The sequence below is a fragment of the Polistes fuscatus genome, unplaced genomic scaffold, assembly GCF_010416935.1.
Source record: "Polistes fuscatus isolate 324 unplaced genomic scaffold, CU_Pfus_HIC Scaffold1, whole genome shotgun sequence".
Lineage (NCBI taxonomy): Eukaryota > Metazoa > Arthropoda > Insecta > Hymenoptera > Vespidae > Polistes > Polistes fuscatus.
In genome coordinates, this window is record NW_025112997.1 from 16,901,088 (window position 1) to 16,924,520 (window position 23,433).

Below are 23,433 nucleotides of genomic sequence, written 5' to 3' on the forward strand. Positions count from 1 at the left end.
GATAAAAATAAAAAGTAATTATCAATCAAAGGATAAACAATTACGTAAGTGTAAACTTTATAATAAAAATAATTTATTTTTATTCAATATTCGCATATGTGCGCGTGCGCATACGAATTGGCGGGAAACAATCTAAAAATCAAGAAGACGACGTAATGTTGCATTACAATCTTTCTCTTTTTTTTTCTCTCTCTCTCTCTCTATTATACCTACCGATACGATATCCCCTCCTGTAATGCCGCCTGGCGAAGAAAATGCGCACGAAAGTACGCGACGCGCTTCAAGGTAGAATACAGTGGTGGGGATACGAGTTCGTTCGATTGCGTCATAAGAGAAACCTCGAGTTTTCCTATTCGGCCATGTTGACTCGCGCGTAAGAACACATCAAAAGCAGTTCCAGCGTGTTTACTGCGTTTAAAAGTCCAAACGTATATAGCTGGACTATTAGGTTAATTTATCGTTAGTAAAGACGATTAGTTAGTTGATATTTGCAATAATAAAAAGAATTATTGTCAAACGACGAATTTGAGAAGTGTCAATCTAGAGAAATAGGTGGAACGAGAAATTAGAATTGATACAAGAAAATAATGGAATAAACGCGATAGTAAAGAAGAAGAAAGAGTGAGAGAGCAAAAGAGAGAGGGGAGAGAAGCAATCAGTGACTCTCTCTCTCTCTAATATCGAGAACAGTGAAGAGTAGCATAGAGTAGTGTGGGACTATTTGAAAATCGCGCGTGTATGGGTAGTGGCCGCCTAACGGCGTCGTCTCGCGGTCTCGACGGAGACGTATCGCGTTCGTCAGTCGGTGAAATTGGAACGCGCTGACTTGTTTACTGTGTATACGCTCTCGTAGGTAAGGTTTTTTCGACACCTGCCCATACGCCGACCGGGAGAAGAGGACAGACGACATCCATTTTTTCTGCCTAGGACAATCGTTCGTCTTTCTTTAATCTCGTTGTCGACGTAGAAAACTAAAGATTTCTTTGGCCGGTTGACTTTTTCCATCTCCTGCGTCGTTGTTACTTGACGAACGAATATACACGCCTAACTTTGTTCCTGCTGTTTAGAGAGGTAAGCCTAAACTCAATTATTTATTCTTTATTTCTCGTTCCTAAATCGAAGAAACGTCATTACGAATTTTTTGGGGAAAATGTTCCTGATTCTCTTTCTTTTTTGTTTCTTCTTGTTAAATATATAACGGTTCGTCGTTACGATAAAAAACGATCGAACATCGTCACGATAAAAGGGAAGTCAATGCTGCGTGCTGAAAAACGAAAGGTACGTTTTATATCGTGACGCATAGGAATGTTAAACCATAATTTTATGTTTAGAAATCTTTCGAATGGTATAAAAGTATGAACGATCATGACTAACGTGCTTGGATCTAATACCGTGCATTTATATACATATACGTCAAAATCATACTCGATTGAGGACGCGCCTTTTTTTTTTTTTTTTTAAATATCCTTCCTTTTCATCGAATTAACATCTAAGACTCATCGATCCTTTAACATATTTTATTGCTTCCCTTGTCATTTTTTATTCGTAACGAATAAATATATATCAGTCGGAACATGTTACTTTTCTAATTCGAATCTCGGTGATTCTCGAGTTCGGTTAGAAAGTTTATTACGACACGCTAAGAATTTTACTCATTAAACTCACACCATTCTTATCTTCGATTGTTTTCATCGTTAATTTGTAATAAAAGTAAGAAACTTTTTCTAAAAAAAAAAAAAATGTTTGCTCGCGCGCGCGCTCGCGCATTTACTTTACGTTGTTACTCATTGTAGGTTTCACTACATAAGAGGAACTCTGACTTTTACTATCTACCTGCTAAATGTGGGTCGTCGTAGCACGTTCTCTGTATGTTTCGGATGGGTGTTTAACGATGGGCTCGCACAAGCCTATCCCATACTTGGTTCTCATGTCACTAGTATGTGTATGTCTCTCTCTTTCTATATATATATATACACATATATACAGATATACGTAAGTTGCGTATGTGTCTCTCCCTTCTATGAGAACAACACACTGCGGAACAAAATTCGATTGATGCACGCACACCTAAGGTAGAGAAAAGAATATCTGCTTGGAATTTCTCGATGCTTAGATGGCTTTACAATTCTAAACGAACCATTTTTCGAATCATCTTTATTATTCATTGATAATTTATCGTCATCATCAACATAATATCGATTTACCATTTTCTTCTACAATATAATTTTCTTACGAAAATAACGGTATATTACAAGTTATTTCAAATTATGTGTAAGATATTCAATTTTTCTTCTATAATTAATATTTTGTTTCTTGATTAATTTTCTATAGTGATCTTTAGTTTTTTTTTCTATATTTTTAGTTTTTTATCTAGAATTATTCTCTACTCGTTTGTACTATCAGTTACAGGACGACCTGTATGTAAAAATGTGTGATATTTATGGTAGAATGCTTTATCAATTTGTCTTGTTTTAAGTACAAATGATAGTAATAGGGTATATATAGATATATCGAATATAGGATGAGCAGAATGTATAGATAAAACGTGCAGATAATATCTTATTCATATGTGGTATAAATATTTTGAAGACTCAAGTACGATCCGTGTTATGTTTTTATCAATTTGTGTAGTTGATTAAAAGTAAATTTGTTGAAGAATATATTACAATCATTTTAACATATTACAGACAGATTACATTTTATGAAAAATGAACTATGTTGACAATTACTATTCAATGATTTAATATTATAAACTTAAATATTACATGATTATTTAACATTTTCTTCTAAATTTTTAGTTATTAACTTGTTTTTACTGTTATAAGAATAACCGTTATCTTTGTAATTCTCAAGTAAATTTCACACGTACCTGAAAACAAGACCTCTCGGTTCCTGTTTGTAATGTGTTAAGTACATTTTGTTATTAGTATTGTAAAAGTAAATTTTAGCACAAGAGCAAAATTTAGATTATCGGTATTAAACAAGTTTATTTCCGTGTGTATTTAGTTTTTATCATATATTACTTATAGCGTTACATAACATTATTTATAATAACTTTTTGAATTATTATAAAATTTCAATTAATTTAGAAATAGTCAAGAAGCTAGCCACGTTGAGTTACGTCAGATCACTAATTTAAGTAACGTGGTCACGGTTAGTAAAATAGATGGGTTGGTTAAAAAACAATAAAATAAAAACCGTATGTTGTTAATTCTAAAGAGGTGGTAAAAAGACGCAATACCTCTTTGGTAATATTGAATAGGTGTGAGAAGGGTTAATAGAGAAGTGATTTAAATCCATAAAAGGAAGAGAAAAAAAATAATTAATTTAAGATCTAATTTAAGAATCTCAATAATTAATTAATTCTTATTTATATAGGTTAATATCATTAAATCTCACTGTCGAATGCATATATAAAAATATAATAGCCATTAGTGTGGTTCGTCATTTTATTATCAGATAAATAATTAAAGCAAAGTTATAATTAATCCTCTGAATCGAGATGAGAAATTTGAATTTAAAGTCAAATTAGCCGTCGTTTTTATTTCGATGAAAACTTCGATCGCAAATGATTCAATAATAATCTTATCGTATATTACTTTTTTTCTATAATTTCACGAAGTTTCGTGTTATTACATTCCAACGCGATTTACCCGATTGTTATCAACTTTTTCCCGTCCATCTCCATTAAGGAAATCGCATTAGTTGTTTCATGGCAACCCACTTTGTTCATTCGTTCGCGTTCGTTACCCTTCCATGTGTGTTGTGTAAGTTTGTTCCCTTTATTTTCTCTTTCTTTCTTTTTTTATTTTCTTGACCGCAAGTAGACCCGTTCATAATAACAACAAACCGTATTTGTGCTCTTTCGATACCGTTAAGTTCTAATGATTTATCTGATACCCCACTACGAGATTTACTCTCGCGTAAAATACTATTCGCGGCTTCTCTCGTCGGTGTATTGGGTTGCTCGGAAAGTTCGTACTGATTTAAAAAAAAAAAAAAGAGAGTCAAAAGCTAAACTTTTATACTTATAAATATATAAGTATCAGATATATATATATACGTCGGTTCAAAACTTTTCAATATCATCCCTCTCATATTCATAAATTTTAAATATTGAATATATATATTTAACATTTTGTATAATAATTTTATTTTAATGTTTATTATGAAAAAAATGTAATTAAGAATTAATATTTAATTAATAAAATTCCCACTTCTGTAGTTACAAGAACTTATCGAGTTCAATATATATATATATATATCTATATATATATCCAAACCGGGCAACCTAATCTAAATATACATATATAAATCGTGTTTCTTTGGGTTGTACCAAAATTACCCTTTCTAGTGAATGGCACGATTATTTCTAATGAAAAGTCAAAACATTTTCTTTCATATACATTGCTATTTATTGTGAATCAATAAACGAAAGATAATAATGCATGTATATGAGAGTCTCGTAAAGTTGTTTTCAATGATAATGATCTTAATAATAATTCTAATCATGATGGTATGAGAATGACATCATTGAGATAAATATGACTGATTATTACTAAAGTAGTATCGTATCCATTCGATATTAACATTCTCCTTCGTATTATTTTATTATTAATACGATCTATTTATCAAGCCTATTTCTTTTTCTTTCTTTCTCAGTCAGTGTTTATTCGCATTTTATGAAATAAACATACAAATTAGTGTGTTCGTTCATGAATAACGCGCTTTCGAACAAATCTAGCGGAACATTGCAAATCTCTCTATTACATGTACTTTCATTATTCCTATATAATAATAATTAAAAAAAAAAAAAAAGAAAAAAAAATTAGTTCCTCTTTTACAGAAAACACGAGAACAATTTATTCCTACTCTCGAATAGTATAATAAAAATATACAACACATAACATTAATTTCGAAATTGTTGTCATTGTCGCAATGTATACAAGTTTTTTTTTTTTTTAATTAAACGAGAATTCACGGATATCGTAGTATGTCGTGAGAAATTGTCGAGAAACAACAGAGACATGGTAACGTAAACAATGTATGTGAGATACTCGTGAGACTACCTTGATACTTCATATAACTAGTAAACTTTGCATTAATAATTATTGTTAGAGTAGAAGACTCTCTTTGAGATGAGTGAGACGTTGTAACGTATGCTGAGATCAACAACAACTGCGCCAGCAACAACAACAACAACAACAACACTCGTTAGTTCGACTAATTTATTAGCCGATTGCATACTTAATTTGTTGCAGTTTGTGATCATCGGGCCAGGTTGACAGACCTTTTCGCGAAATTAGTTATGTATACATAAATGCCGAAAAGGCCAAGTTTAATGGACACAAAGATGCGAGACATGGTGCTGTTTATTAAATGTCGCGTGAAATAACGTCATCGTTGCTACATCGTGAATACCAACTTTAACAGAATCGTCCTTGCTAAATTACATTCCCTCATTTGTATAATTTATTTTTAACTAGTTGGTATTTCTTCGATAGCGAAGAATCGATTGAAACTTTGTACCTTTTCAACAGCTTATAAATTAATTTTTTTCCTTGCAAATTCAGGATTTGTTATTTTCGTATTAATCAAATTGTATTAGTCTGTGGTAATTGTTTTTTATTTTATTATTTTTCTAATGTATATATCGCTAAAATTAATACTATTTCTATTTTTATCATGTTAATTGTTATTAATTTTAGTTTTTTTTTTTTATTTGAAATTAAAAATGAATGACAAGTCAGTCTTATTAAGCTTATTAGGCCTTATTAACCTTGTGCTATTTAATTTTTTAACATTTTTGCAGATATAATGAATATAATTTATATCTTTATCTAATATTGCAAGATTTTTACGTCTGCCGATAATAAAATAATCGTTATCGTAATCGTATTAGTACAACGTTTTTCCATATTTGTTTCTTTATTTATAACACTTATATTCTTAATTTATAACTTATCAGATACATATCAATAACATATATAATTTTCAGCTGAATTCAATGCACTTTTATTTATTTCAAAAAGTCAAACTCTTGCCGCAATAGTATCGTTATCTTGATCTTTAATTTAAACACACACACACAAAAAAAGAGATAACGAAGGAAGCAAACTTTTCCGAACTTTAAACGCATCGATGCGCTCGAAGAAAAGAAGAAGAAGAAGAAGAAGAGAAAATGTAATTTAGAATTTAGAATTTGTTTTCTTTCTTTTGTAGCATTGCATAAAGATCACAATTGTGAATTCTTTGAATCTTTTTGTTTTTTTGTAAATACATATCTATACACATACTAACTATAGAATAGTTGCATAGTAATAAAGTTGTCTGTGAGAAAGCTCGTTTATCATAATTCCATCCGGATAAACATCTCTCGTTGAGGAGAAGAAAAACGGTTAACGAACCTGCAACAGTAACGATCCTTTTAATTTTCACCATTCTTCAAAGTGTTCACCAACCGAACCAAAGATACATATATATGCATATAGTGGGTTTCGTTTCACGTCAGAATCGTATGACCCTGAGGGCAGAAACTCTTCTTCAAAGTGTGCCACTTGCTTCTCGTGTACGCACCATAAAACGCGTAATACCTTCTCTCTTTCTCTTTCTCTTTCTTTCTTCCTTTCTTTTTATTTTCTCGTTGGCATCGAATTATCGCGAAGGATGCGATCGAAGGTGCTCATTTCGCAAGATATCCAACTTTCATGGACAATCTTTGCGATGATGAGAGTAAACAGTAACGCATTTTGAACGATATTTATAGTTTGACCCTCTTAGGTTGAAATTAATCGATTGATTGAGCTATCTTAATAATACGAAAATTTATTAGAAGAAATTTATTATAAGAAAAACCTCTTTAGTGTCGCATGTGTATGTTCAGATATTGTCTCTCGTTATTGACCTATTTCACGTATGATCTAACAAGTATATTGCAATATATAATTTATATAAAAAAAGAGAAAAAACAAAAGAGTGATAGAAAGAAAATTGTCAGCATATTTACTTGCCAAAAACGTTCACGATCCTATGAATCTTTTTTTTATTACCTTTGACTACGATTACGCGCGTGGATGATTAGAGTTAACTCATACTCGACAGGGGTTCTCAATCAAACGTTCTTGGATTTAATGTATACGATTTGTGAACAAGTAGTTTTATAAATAACATTCTTTCTTCTTCTTCTCAAGAAAGAGAGAGAGAGAGAGAAGAAAAAAGAAGAATTTATTTTGCGGTACTTCTTCGGAGTTCACATTCGCAAGAAGATAAAAATAACGGCTTTGGATATTCCGAGAAATGTATTATTTCGAAGCACCTAATTTCATTTTGTATAAACATTCGAAATATAACGATTCACATGTAATATTTCGTTTTATTGATTATTTTATATCGTACAAAATATAATTGGACAAGTTTTCAAATTTGTTTGTAGAAACGAACGTGTCTCCTGTTGTCATTCTCGTTCTCCACGCTTTTACTATAGCCAATAGCTTTCAATTAGGTCATTTGTACGCTTTGGTGCAGAAGCAACGCCAGCGTTTTCCAAGACGCATTAACCCGGATATATGGTAGGAGTTTTGATCGATGTTCACCTCGTATCTCCCTTTTCTCTATTTTTTTTCCTTCAATTTCTCGACTGACATATTTTATTTTCGGAAATTCTTTGTTTTATTCGTCACTCAACAACGATCACTCCATTAACCTACTTCGACGAACTTGCGAGAGATTTTATGTTTTTCTCCAATTTTTTATCCCTTTTTTTCTTTTGTCAAGGTCGAACCAATAAAATTACAGATATAAACTTTTGCGAATCATAATGGATTGTTTCTTTCATTAGAATGTAGCGAATAATAATCTTTTTCTCTTGACGATTAAAACAGAATCCTCTGACTCATATTACGTTTATTCTTCGAGATGGAATCGATAGAGATAAAGATAGCAACATTAGCGTGGCTCGTAACACGCGAAATAGTGAATCAAATGTAAAATATACGTTTCCTCGAGTATTGAGTTAACTACGTTATATTTTCCAGAGATTTTTCCTTCGTATTTCAAACGTTCGAAGTTTTATCAAGTTTTAACATTTATTTTATAAGCGAACTCTGAAATTTAATCAAATTATTAAATATATATTTGCATTTATAAAATAAATACATTTTATACATTTATCTGTTTTCAAAATCATCCGAGTGTTTGCCACGAAATCAATTTGAAAGTGATCAGAAACGTAAAGTTTATCGAAATAAGGAAACATTTTTGCGAACAGTGGAAATAGCATGTCTATGGGGGCCAGTTTATGTGGTAACTAAAGTTACAATGAACTTGGGAAACAAGGCTTCACCTGTCGGTACGAAACAGCATGCATGACACGGCTGGCCGATTTTACACTTCCTTTTGTACTTAAAATGCGCCCTAGGGAATGGATTTCATTCAATTTTCTTTTTTTTCCTTTTTTTCCTGTACGATATGAACTCACGAGTCAATAATTTTCCTTCGTCGTACAATCATTAACTTGTGCATTTATTCAAGTTGAAAATAATTTGTGAAAATATGATATTTAAAAAGAACAATATAGATATTCGAAAATGACAAAAATATTTCATCTCAAAACAATTAAGAAGTTTCAAATGGATTCGTGTAAATTTATTAATAAATATTTTGAAAAAGAAAATTTTTAATTACTGAAAATCATTTAAATTGTATGGTTTCTAGTCTTATCTACATAATTTTATGTTTTTGTTATGCACGTTGCATGCATATATATTACATAAGTATCGTTCATAGCCCGTTTGCACATATCTTGCAGTTTCCATTATGAAAATATACTTTTTTGTGAATATTGCAGTATTATCAGAATATTGGTGTTTCGTCTTATGCAGCAAATCATATATACATACGATACATACGTAGTATAAGACAAGTATTTCTACGTGATCCGAATAAAAAGAAATCGAATTATTTGTTCAAGGTCGAAAAAGTTCGAATTTTTAAAGACAACATACGCGAAAAGAAGATATTTCAATTTTGAAGTATTACAAAAAGTTACTTTGTTCATAGATTTAAAAAATCTTATTAAAGAAGACACGAAAACTAAACATGAGCAAATTAGTATTGAGGGACTAAAGGTTGTGTGATGTTGAAACTCCCCCGTCTAATCTTTATCTAAATTGCTATTTCCCTCAGAGATTATCAGAGTTATCATAGTTATTAATAGTGTCATCTCTCTCACCGTTGTTGCTCTTCCTCTTTTTCTCTCTCTTTCTCTCGGCGAGAGAATAAATCTCTGTGAGAGTGAGAGAACAATCCGGGAAATGAGTCACCGGAGTTCGTGAACGCTTGTTGGGACTTTGTTCTCGGTGAGTAAGGGTGATTCTCTCTTTCTCTCCCGCGTTGATGTACTGCATCAATATTTAATGCAATAACGGTCATTGTGCTTCGTCGATAGATATCATCGAATTATTCCATAAATTCGTTATCGACCACCATCGTTGATGAAATCAAATTTTTATGGCTCGATGACATAATTTTATTTCTCTCTCTCTCTCTCTCCTTCTCCTCGTCTTATCAGACATATCAGAGATTAAAGTAGCGAATTTAAAATTTGACGCACCTTTATTTTCTCTTCAGATGCATTTTAATTTTTGTTAATCATACTTAGACCTACCCAAACTATTTACAGTGTCAAATTAATGTATCACATTTGAAATTTGACGCACCTTCGTTCTCCGTTTCGATGCGTTTTCATTTTTCTAATCATACTTAAGGCTACCAAAATGATTTTTCGCACCGTTATGTTAACACGGTTGTACATACGAGATAAGAACAAACTCGCGGCAATTTTCTAATAAGCCACGAACTAGAACGGAAACGGAGATCATTCGTTTAACCAACTCGTTTAAAGCTTGTACATATGCTTATCGGTACTGATCGAATGACTATCGAACGTCGAAGGTGAGCCGAAGGCGGGGCCGGAGTTTTCAGTTACATTTAATTCCCCTGTTATCCGAGGTAACGGCGATTTGTATATACGAACAATGTGTAATACATGTATACAGAGTAAGTCAATAATTACTCTATCGAAAAAGACAACTTTTTACATTTATTTATTTATTTTATTAATAGAATGTATGCGCCATATCAAGCATATCAAGCATATTCAAGCGAGTACGAAATATTTCACATGAACATTTTGATTAACCCCTTAGAAACTATCATTGAAAAATTACATTAGCAAATTGTATCGCACAGTTTCATTTATTTTATTTTACAACTCTGTTCTAGAAATCAACAAATTAACAAGAAATTCGATATTTATACCTTTTTTCTTTTTTTTTGTAATTATATCATAATTTAGGAAAAAAATTAATGATTGTAAATAATATCACGATGATTAGGAAAAATTATTTGATTAAATTTTATCTTTTTTAAGTGAATAGTTAACAAGTGATACGGATCTTATTTAAAGATTAACAATAATTAATTAATCAATCGATCCTGTATTATAATCAAATATTCTATACACATGCATACATGTGTACATGTGTATAGAACACACTTGTGCATGTACACTCGCATGTGTCCGTGTGTGTACACTATCGACGGAAGTAACCACGATGCGACAATATGTACAACGCACTTCAAAAGTTAGAAGGTAAACGTGGACAAGGCGTGGTCACGTTCACAACTACCACTACGTGGCACCGTACCGTGACCAAAGTCGAGATATTCACAATGAACTTGGGATTCGACGCGCTTTAACGGGTTTGATCCTTACTCAGTGCTTCACTTCCTTTGTCTTACCGTTGTTCCGCTCTTTGCCTTTCTCTTATCCAACTCTTACCAACTCCCACCAACTTCTCTTTCTCTCTCTCTCTCTCTCTCTTTTTTTATACTTTATCTCTTATTTTTTATTTCCCTATTATCAAAACCCTGTGTTCAAATATGCACTCGTCTATTCGTGACAAACTGCTATCCTTGTTTTAATAAAATATATTGTATATATAATGTAAATACATTTACAATATATTCGTATATGAGAGTAGGTTGAAAAGTTTTGAGCCTCAACAATTTTTTCTTTTTTATTATAAAAGTAAATTTTATCAACAAATAATTTGTTTCTATGTTAAGCTCACAACATTTCGATCCACTCACGTATATATTGCAATATTATTATGTTTGAAAATAATATATTTTATACTTATGTGTACAGATTTGCAACGGTAAAGTACATAAACATTAAAAAGCCTGTGTAAAATACTTTTTTTTTCATCAGGATTATAAGGGAATATATTAAATATTGATATATGTATATTTCACAAAAGAGATTTTCAATACCGAGTGTATTCTTGTTGATAATAAAAATTAATCTGTTTTTTTCTTTTTTTTTTAATTTAAATTCCTATTTACATATCTTTTTATTACGATTACTTTTAATAGAACTTATTGAAGTAAGTCACAACAACGTTGCGATCTCGTTTCTTCGAATGCGACAAATGATACTTTCATTTCCCTTTTTCCATCGAAAGCGAGAGAATCCATGTAAAATCAGGGACGCGAAACATCTCTTTGCCGCTTCCGCAAACGCGATGTTCATCGGTTCTAAACCGTAAAAACGAGTTATTAACGTCTAACATAAAAAGAAAAAGAAAAGAAAAAGAGAAAATATACGGTTTGAAAAAAGTAGAGTAGAAGAGTGGAAGCAGAGCAAGGGAGATGAATGAGTTGGAGGAACACAGTCGTTGTGTTAAAGCAGGACACAGGTACTTATGTTAGTAGCAATTTCAAGTAGACTCTTCTGCTGGTGTTCTTTGACCCATTAAGTCCGATCTATACACTCTCTTTCTCTCTATTACGAGTCAGCCACAACGAGTCAAGTATTCTCTTGTTCGGAAGGCCTTTCGAGTCTTGTTCAACGTCGAATCTGTCAGTTAAATTATCCAAAAATAGAGGAGTCACCTACCAAAAACCCGAGATACTGGTTTAAAATTCAATTTAAAATTCATTTCAAAACCTCGCTTTTTTTTTTTTTTTTCAAAGATATTTAGGCAAAAAATTTCTCTTCTTATGATATCCAATTTTTGCGCTTACATCAGCAAAATGAACATTTTCTCTATTGCAGTAGGAAAAATATCTGTAGAGAGGTATTTAAAAGTAGGATCATTTCAAGAGGAAAAATGATCAGCAATGCATTTGAACGCGTTACATCGAAATTTTGAACAATGGTTTTACATACGACGTCTTCCAAATTTCTTGCATGTGCAATGTGCATTTACTCAAAACATACGTCTGATATGCACACATATATGGTATATGTATATGTGTATGTATCATACATATATAGGAACGTGTATATATATAGATATATTTCAGATATAATGACTCACCGAGAAGAACCATGCGTGACGCTATCGAACGCATGCACCACACGCTTTTTTTCCATCCCCTCGCTTCTTTTTCTTTTTCCCTTGCTTCGAGGCTCACTTCAGTCTCTAATCCGCACGTAACGGCCCGTAGGCGGGCACCGCACCACTTGTGCGCGAAAACTCGTATAAAAATACACGGCCGACTTATAAGGACGGTCTTTAATTAAAATCATACGAATGAAACTCTGTGAGTGACGAGTTGCTTCGATCTTTTTCCTATTCTTTTTTTTTTTCTTTTTTTTCTATATCTTTTTTCCTCCCGCTATTGAATATGTAACTACCGCATCAGTGATTTCAAATGAAATTCAATTTTAATTTATCTCCAACATGTAATTCCCCAATGATTTGTAATTATTCTTCTAACTTTTAATAAATCCTATTTTGTGTCATTTATGTTAGATAAATTTTAAGAAAAAAAAAATATCAATTGTTACGTATAATAATATGTGATATTTGTTATAACTTACTATCATAAACACGTACGTATAAAATGACAGTTCTTATTGCACTTGGCACGAATCCGACGTTAGTAATTATCGAAAACGATTTTAAACACTAGAATTGTTAAGAGGAATCTCGGAAGGTCGAGAGAATCACAGCACCGTGCAGTATCATGTAACAATGCGGAGTAACGAGCAACGTATATATACAGAACCTTCGCATACTATATATATACATATATACAATGTGGATCACGTAATATGAAAAAGCAGAAAGACGACATATTTCAAATTCCATTTGTTTTTTCTTCTCTTCCCCATTTATTTCTCTCGTCCTCGTCGTCATTAACGATTCGAGAATGAAAATAAATGGCTGAACGTAGGAAAAATAAATGGCCAAATCTGCCATTTGGAGATTGCATTTTTCGATAAAAGTTGGTATGAGGAAAGAAGACAAAAAAAATAAGTAATAAAGAATAAACGAAAAGAGAGGATTATATTCCCGAGGGATATCAAAGTAATCTATTTCCTGTCGAATAAGCATCATCGATTAGGTTAGAAATGAATGATGGAAACGATTGCAAACGATCCATCAAGTAACGAAGATAACGTCACCGAAAGTAGTTATCTCAACTATTCTATTTAACGATTACGATTTCTGAGCTAACGAAAAAGATCGATTGGAACGTAAATGAGATGAAGAAGGATGGGATCCTTGTTCCCTTCGAAAAGAAAATCTTTCGAATCGTTTAGTCCAGTCAACTCGGGCCATCTCCTTCGAATCTCAGCAGATTTGGTGGAAACTTGATATAAGGGTAAATAGACGACGCTGAATCGAATGGTGCTAATTTTTTTGAGGTGGAAAGTGCCGTTTTTGAGAAAAAGGGTAAAAAAGGGTCAAAAATAACTTTATCTTAGAATCTAGGCATTTAATCGAAAAAAGTTTCAAACAAAAGTTGTAGAAAATTGAAAAATACTAAAAAAATGTTCTATGAGTTATCTTCGTATTTTCAAAAATAAGCGCATAGAATTGGATTGAAGATGGGAAAAAAATTGTAAGAGTGGGAGAAAGCAAGCTTATCCCTCCGTCGCGTTTTACACGCGAGCGAGCTAGTGTGCGTGCGAGCGTCCGTGTGCACTAATACACAAACGAAGGATCTTCGGCAATCTTCGGGACTCTCGGTCTTGAATGCAAGTGAGAGTGAGAGAAGAAACCGATATTTCCCTTTTCTATTTGTTTAGGCGATAACGAGTATTATTGTCCTTGGGAGCGTTCTAATATTTCTCTTTTCATATATTTTCTTTCGGTAGCAAGAATTTTACGTCTTGGCCATCGAGCGTCGTGCGTTTTGTATACGAGTGCGAGTGAGAAAGAAAACCGATATTTCTCTCTTTCTATTTTTTCTTTCGGTAGCGAGAATTTTTCGTTTTGGCCATCGTGCGTCGAACGTTCTATATATCTATATATATCGGCGTATAAGCGCGGCACTTTTAAATCGAATCTTGATGCTTATGGCACGCCATTTCTTTATTTATTGTCAAAAATAATGAACCTTGAGTAAAAAAAAAATAATTCATTTTAACAGAAACTATTATTATTTAGTTGAGAGTAAAAATAATGAATTAATTTTGTGTCTCGCCATAAAATTAATTAGAATAATTAATTGATATAAATTCTTTGCCTCACAAAAATTAAATTGTATATTTTTGTAAAATATAATGAAAATAGTAGTGTAAATAGTAAAAAATGTTTGTATTTCTGAAATTGTAAAGAAATTAAATAGGTTTATTTTTCGCGGTGTCCTAGGTGATTTCTTATTAAAATGAAAATTATGTTTTACTCAATGATGATTCGAACATTTAACGAAAATAAGAAGAGACAGTGTTTTTATGAAACACAAAATCTAATTTTTTATTTAAATTGCTACGAAAGGGTATTCGATTTCTTCATAGTCTTCCTGCTCATTTTCATCATATTGATTAAAATCAGAATCCTCGAGGTCCAGTTGTTCGACAATATCGAGGAATTCATTTCTTGCCATATCTTCGACATCCTCGTCTCTTTCTTCTACTCGAATCTCAGCTGAATTCTCGACTGTGCTAGTGGAAAAGTTGGAGCAGGATTGTTCTCCACAATATTTACAAAATTGGGTGCAAAGTAGCCCACTTTTTCGGCAGCTGCACCGCAAAGATTTGCAGTCTCCCGTGCACGCACATTGTACCTAGACATATACATGTAGTAAACATTTAAGGAAAATGATTAAGAATTTGCATGCGCATAGAATGTATATGATTTTTTGTATAGTTCATTTCAAATTCGCGAAACATTAATCGAACGGTAAAGACTTTAAAAATTCGTGAATTTTTGGAATAATCATTGAGTCGTGCAAATTTTTGCAAAATTCCAAATATTTTACTAATATTTCCTAATATTTTATCTTGTAAATTGAACGCCAACGTTACTTTTGTTAAACTTGAATCGAAGAAGAAAACAACAATTAGTAAAATATTTGGAATTTTGCAAAAATTTGCACGACTCAATGATTATTCCAAAAATTCACGAATTTTTAAAGTCTTTACCGTTCGATTAATGTTTCGCGAATTTGAAATGAACTATACAAAAAATCATATACATTCTATGCGCATGCAAATTCTTAATCATTTTCCTTAAATGTTTACTACATGTATATGTCTAGGTACAATGTGCGTGCACGGGAGACTGCAAATCTTTGCGGTGCAGCTGCCGAAAAAGTGGGCTACTTTGCACCCAATTTTGTAAATATTGTGGAGAACAATCCTGCTCCAACTTTTCCACTAGCACAGTCGAGAATTCAGCTGAGATTCGAGTAGAAGAAAGAGACGAGGATGTCGAAGATATGGCAAGAAATGAATTCCTCGATATTGTCGAACAACTGGACCTCGAGGATTCTGATTTTAATCAATATGATGAAAATGAGCAGGAAGACTATGAAGAAATCGAATACCCTTTCGTAGCAATTTAAATAAAAAATTAGATTTTGTGTTTCATAAAAACACTGTCTCTTCTTATTTTCGTTAAATGTTCGAATCATCATTGAGTAAAACATAATTTTCATTTTAATAAGAAATCACCTAGGACACCGCGAAAAATAAACCTATTTAATTTCTTTACAATTTCAGAAATACAAACATTTTTTACTATTTACACTACTATTTTCATTATATTTTACAAAAATATACAATTTAATTTTTGTGAGGCAAAGAATTTATATCAATTAATTATTCTAATTAATTTTATGGCGAGACACAAAATTAATTCATTATTTTTACTCTCAACTAAATAATAATAGTTTCTGTTAAAATGAATTATTTTTTTTTTACTCAAGGTTCATTATTTTTGACAATAAATAAAGAAATGGCGTGCCATAAGCATCAAGATTCGATTTAAAAGTGCCGCGCTTATACGCCGATATATATAGATATATAGAACGTTCGACGCACGATGGCCAAAACGAAAAATTCTCGCTACCGAAAGAAAAAATAGAAAGAGAGAAATATCGGTTTTCTTTCTCACTCGCACTCGTATACAAAACGCACGACGCTCGATGGCCAAGACGTAAAATTCTTGCTACCGAAAGAAAATATATGAAAAGAGAAATATTAGAACGCTCCCAAGGACAATAATACTCGTTATCGCCTAAACAAATAGAAAAGGGAAATATCGGTTTCTTCTCTCACTCTCACTTGCATTCAAGACCGAGAGTCCCGAAGATTGCCGAAGATCCTTCGTTTGTGTATTAGTGCACACGGACGCTCGCACGCACACTAGCTCGCTCGCGTGTAAAACGCGACGGAGGGATAAGCTTGCTTTCTCCCACTCTTACAATTTTTTTCCCATCTTCAATCCAATTCTATGCGCTTATTTTTGAAAATACGAAGATAACTCATAGAACATTTTTTTAGTATTTTTCAATTTTCTACAACTTTTGTTTGAAACTTTTTTCGATTAAATGCCTAGATTCTAAGATAAAGTTATTTTTGACCCTTTTTTACCCTTTTTCTCAAAAACGGCACTTTCCACCTCAAAAAAATTAGCACCATTCGATTCAGCGTCGTCTATTTACCCTTATATCAAGTTTCCACCAAATCTGCTGAGATTCGAAGGAGATGGCCCGAGTTGACTGGACTAGTTTGAGTTAGTACACAGAAAGCAAAGAGAGGTTAGGTTTTGATCGTTGTGTTTGTGTATGGATAAATATTACAGTCCCACTTTAACGAACGTCTTCGAATCCTCTTTCATCCCCTCTTTCTCTCTCTTTGTGTATTTTTTATCGAGCGTTCTCTGACCGCAGGGTGGGTAATGTTGGATGAGATCGAAAAGGAGGAACTTAGAAATGAGAGGGAAATCGTCCGGATCGTAAGTTAAAAACACAAAGAAATAAAAACTATGAGAGGAAGAAGAAGAAAGAGGAAAAATAGAGATCGTGCACTCGCGAATCGTCGTTAAAACGCAACGACGATAGTATTTTTACAGAATTGGACCCTTTAATCTCACGCTTCAAAGAGTCGTCGCCTACCCTTCCTTCTCCCATCCCTTCCTTCACCCGTTGCATCGCATTTGCCCTCCCCTTTTCGTCTACAAAGCTCCTCTTCCCTTTTCCCTTCCCCCCACCACTACCATCACCATCACTAGGATACACTTTTCAACCCTCTCTCGTCTCGGAAAGAGCACGCTTTTGAATTTGGCGCCCAGACGAAGGAGTCGTCGGCAAGCGTTCTCGTGGGTGTGCGAATGAAAAGAAGGGTTCCTGGACAAAAAGAAAGAAAGAAAGAAAGAAAGGAAAGGAAAAAAAAAGTACGCGAAAGACAGCCCTAGAAAGATCGACGACTAAATCTTCACGAGTTTCGAGTTATATTCACTTTGAAATATGAAATTGAGGTGTAGACTAATATCTCGATTATTTCGTCTTGTTTTTCATCTAGGAAATTCATTCTAGGAATATAGACGATGGAAAATATATTTTTCTTTTTTCTATGTTCTCTGTGTGTGTGTGTTGTGTCTAATATTTTATTTATATATAATATTTCTATGTATATTTTATTTATTTATTTATATTTATTTGTATGTATTCTTTTTTTATATTTTAATTTATTTATTTATTTATATTTATATTATTTTATTTATCAATATTATATTTATATTATCTTTATACTATTTTTATCTTTCAATATTTATTCTGGTTATGTTACAATGGGTAATTCCCGTCAATGTTTCAATAAACGAAATAAACGAAATTTTAGTATTGTACAATCTAGAGAGGAAACACGTGTAGATATATATGTATATTTATATATTATTCATCTGTAAAAATATTTTATATTTCTTTCTCCCTCTACACATATTTTTCTGTATATGGCATTAATAATAAATATATTTTTTTATACATATGATAATTTTTATCTTGTTTTACTTTTCATTGTTTTATTTTGCTTAAATAATTGATTCGATGCTGTTCTCTCTCTCTTTCTCTCTTGGAGAAAAACACGCACAAATTTTTCTCTTTGTGAAAAAGAAATCGCACGGAATGCGAGAGAAAAATCCTTTTCTTTTCTTTTCTTTTCTTTTCTTTATGAAGAGTTAAAATAATCATGCCGACACGGAAAATTATTACTAGATAAACGTGAACGTGTATCTCTATTTGTTATCTTTTCCAGCGAAGTTACATTTTCAACCATTTTTTTACATCTATTTTTTCCTTTGTCTTCTCTTTTCTTTCTTTTTTTTTTTTTAAAGAGATCGCGTTAAAACAAACTGGTTATTTAAATCATGGATACTACTAGAACGATAAAATTCCAATATAATCAAAAAAAGAAAAAAAATACTTGTTATCTACTTTGACGAATCTTCGTATTCGAGCAAACGTGTACGCACGTACACATATAACATCGACGATACTCATTAACTTATTTTTAAAATTGCTTTAAAAATTCATAAACACGTTGTAGAATATGAAAAGAAAAAAAACAAAGACTGAGAGGGAGAGAGAAAAAAGTGTCTCGTGTTTCGGATTGTCGAGCTTTCAAGCACGCGAGCCGAACAACCGTGCATGAATGTTCGTTATCGGAGAACAAGAAAAAATATGGCTACCACCAGCTGCAAAAAATACTCTGAAATATAGTTTTCGTATTTCTTTCATATTATTGTCATCACTTGTTTTTTTTTTAACTTTGTATAGTCTAAAGAAACAAACGTGCTACATATTATGCACATGTGTAACCTTTTTTTCTTTTCTTTTTTTTTTAAATTCTCGCATTCTTACACGTTTGTTTAGTTTCACGTATCATCCACGAATACATTAGTAAAAACGTGTGTGTATGTATATAGAACTATACATAAAAATATATATCTCATACGCTTGAACTCGCCAAGCGGAAAATTGTCAGCTCGCGCGTTTCTCCGCGAGACGGGAAAAGGTTGATCGATCAATCAAACGATTGTCAAAGTGTAATAGTTAACATGACTGACGGGGTGCATGCGAAATTCCCATCGTCAGGAGTCACTACGACGATTTCATGCAATCGATACACCAACCGCGTTCTCATCTTTTGCATTTCTATACAATTTTTTCCATAAGAAATGTATTTTGCACGTAAATCGTTTCTTCTCTTCGTCGTATTTTTTATTTTTACTTTTATTTTTCATTTGGCCAGCTATTAATTTATTATTACTCTGTTTCTGATACATTTTCAACGAGACCATAGTACAATCAAATATTTCTCTTGGAGAGAAATTTCTCTCGGTTTTTTTTATTTTATATACGTACATTCTAATTTTATGTATATACAAATATTTATATACGTATCTGAAATAAAATATTTCTCTCGAGAAATAATCATTTTATTGTGTGTTAAAATTATACGTAGCGAATGAAAGATGTATTTGTTACATTCTCTTTGCAGCTTTTTATAAATATACAATATTTCTTTTTCTTTTTTATTTTACATTACTTTATAAACTGAGAGATCTGTCTCTCTTTTTTTTCTTAATATAGTTTTTGTTTATTTTAACTATCAAAAGAAGGTATTAAATAAATAATAATTTATGAGAAAATATAAATAACGCAATATACATTTAACAAAATTGATGATCCGAAAAGTGTTGTTGGTTTTCTAATATTTTTCAATGCTAATAACAGAAGTTGTTGATAAACAGTTCGACAAGAAGTAAAAGACAAAACATAAACAAACTAAAATTGCCGAGAAAATAATTATTTTGTGAAATTTCCAAGACTGTTATAACAGAGTTCATAGATATTGTTTAATGAATAATATAATAAATGAAAATAAATATAATAAACGATGATCAATAATTCATTGTACGAAAAGTTCAATAAAATCTTCAACTAATAATAAATATTGCAAATATACGATATATTTACATGCACGTTATTATAAATAATTAGATGTTTTGTTTGTGATTTATTTTTTTATAATTAATAATAATAATAACGAAAACTGTATTGAATCGAGAATACATAAACAACTGCAATACGTTAAAGAAAAAAAAAGTAAATTTACACGATTATTTGTTTTCTCGACGTTTAAAACTTTTTTTGACATATTTTAAATGTTGAACACCCTTTGATTTTCTATTGAATTAGTTTTTGATATAAATCATTACGCTCTTTAAAATTTCGTTGATATTATAAATGTTTCGTCGATGAATTTGGTGTCACGCGTTTCACCCTTGTAAAACTCCCACATTCTCTTTCATTCACTCAGGTTTTGTGGACTATTTTTTGTTCGTTCTCGGTAGTGCCAAATGTCACGACTTTGAAGTACTACTATATTTTAACGAGCACACTTCCTTTTCGTCATCGTGAATCATCACACTCGCCCTTATGGCTTCTTCCAACATCTTTGAGTAATGTGGTATATCCTTTTTTCTACGAAGATTAGTCTCTACGGAGACTTACAATTAGTCGTCATATGTGATTCGTATTTATTTTTAAATACTCATTGGTTAGGTCGTGTAGTAGCTTTTATAAAATATTTATATAATTATATTTATATTCAATATATTCACGTATACTTTATATAATTTAAAAATATATAATAATTATAATATTTTATATAAAATGTAAACAGTTTAATGAGATCACTGTAACATTTATTTCGAATATTTCAAAGTAAATTCAAAAAATAAAAGAAAAATTCTAAATAAAAAAAAAAGAATAAAAATGTATATTTTGAAGCAACTTATTCGATATTATTACTGTAAAACACGAAGACTTATTTAATCTAGAAACTTTCTCGGTTTCTCTTTCGATATTTTGCGACATTACGTTTAAATCTAACCGCATTCGTTGTCTTCGAAGCGCATTTCATCATCGACGCAATTAAATCAGGGAACGATGAAGCATTGCATTTAAGCTCGAAAGACTAATTACTGGTTGATGCGGATTTTCCTTTATTCGAAGAGTATCGACTGTGCTCTTATTCACGTCGTAATTTGGATTGTTGTTCGACGACGCGTCGGTGCATTTAAATTCTGTCTCTGTGTATGTATTATGTATGTAAGTACATACTATATATACTTATATGTAACTATGTACATAAATATATACACATTTATGTATGTTTATGCATGTATGTAAGTATATACTAATATGTTCAAGTTTGCATGTAAGTACGCATATGTTTATATATTTGTATGAAATTATATATAAATGTCTATGTACATAAGTATCTGTATATGTGTATGTGTATGTATGTAAAAAAGCTTATACATAAATGTAGATGTGGATATGGATGTATATGTGATTGCAATTCACTCCATTGAACTGATCTTTTCTCAGCTAGTTTATCTCGTTCGTATTATACAATGTAACTACGTTACAAGTTTAATAAATTCTTTAGCTTTCTTATGTACCTATAATAATTCCTAGATAGATGAAGACAAAATGAAATTAAATTGGTTTTTTATCTTGTCCAGAAAATAAAACTATTAAAATAGATATCTTAGGAAATTTGGACGAGTTAGAAATTATTTTTGAACGTTATTTTGATCTTGTTGTACGTTTCGTCCCATTCATTGAGACTTCATCGGCAATTGAAATTTTTATTATAACTTATCGATACATTATATAAACAAATTTAAAAATAAAATTATTTATTACCTCGATCATTATCGTTCACGAGTCTTTATACATTTTTCTTTCTTTTTTTTTCTTTGAAATGAATTATTTTGAATTTCTTTGAAAGTGAAATATTCAATTATTTGATCGATATATTTTTTTATCACATTTAATACGATTAATATGAACGATAATAAGATATATCTGTCTATTGGAAGTTTCGTTAAGCCTTTCGTTTTAATCTATCAACATTTCTATTAATAAATAATATAATATTTCCGTAATTTGTACGACATCACATTATTCTGACGTTTCTATTACTTTATAATATACGATTATAAATAAAAATTTAATGAAAAGTGAATATAAATGTATGTGGAAGGATAATGATAAACGATTGTATTATTATAATTTTGATTCAAATGAAATATTATGTACTAAAGAGCTGCACATATGTTACGATATTAAACATTATGTTATAATGATTACATAAAATTATATTAATCATTAAGCTTTTAACTGTGAATGACAAGTATATTTGTCACATGGGAGAGAATAATAATTACTTTTTTTTATTTAAATTAATTTTTTTACAAAAATTAAATGGTATTTATAAATATTACATACTTTGAAATTTTTTGAGATAAGAACGAAATAAAAGAAAAATAATAAATTAAGAAAATCATTTGCACACAAAAGATTCCACACACGGTGTAATTTATAAAATATTTATATTATTTATTTCTTGATTTTCTATATATTTATTGTTTCAAGAGATTAATTAAAAAGAAATTGTTTCATTCTCTTGACAGAATAAAATTTGTTCTAAAGAAATAGAAAAATAAAAATGTTACTTATATATTGCAAGAAATATACTTAAAATTATATTTTTTTTAATGATCAATTATTTTCTTTCTATTATCTCTCTAAATTATCAATTGATAATAATTTTCCAAAAAATCAAATCTTATTACGTTATAATTCAATTCAATGTTACAGTAACTGCATATTGTATTCTGTATTTGAATAGTATACTCGTTATCGTGTCATTCTAAAGACACAATTAAAAGGTTAATATATGTGTTATATATTGTAATTTTCTAACCACCAAAGTTATTGACGTTATATTAAAAATTCAAATGGTGTCGAATAGTATAAAGTCGTAACTCAATCGAGACACTTAAACGTTTAAATAATTCATATACGATCATCGAAGATAATACCAGCAGAGTAGTGTGGTGTCTCATAAGACATAAATTCTTTCATTAGTGCTGGTGCACTGAGGAAAAGACAAGGAGTGAATAAGAAAGAGAAAGAGAGAGAGAGAGAAGCATGGAAGACACCGACGTTAATAATGTGAGTGTGCGTGTGTAGGCGTGTGCCAGGGATCACGCGACCCTCGTTTACAATCAGCCCTTTTGACACACGACCAAATGGAGCCCACGCGCCTCCGAA

The 23,433-nt window shown here is 31.3% G+C and overlaps 1 protein-coding gene across 1 annotated transcript in view; it reads left to right on the top strand.

Moving 5' to 3' along the window:
* The first annotated feature begins 320 nt into the window (after positions 1-320).
* Positions 321-23,433, top strand: part of LOC122517697 (protein 4.1 homolog) — a 36,196-nt gene continuing 13,083 nt past the window's right edge. The window contains exon 1 of the mRNA XM_043636220.1: positions 321-1,071. The gene's annotated coding sequence lies outside the window, so the exon portion shown is untranslated. The remainder of the gene's footprint in view (positions 1,072-23,433) is intronic.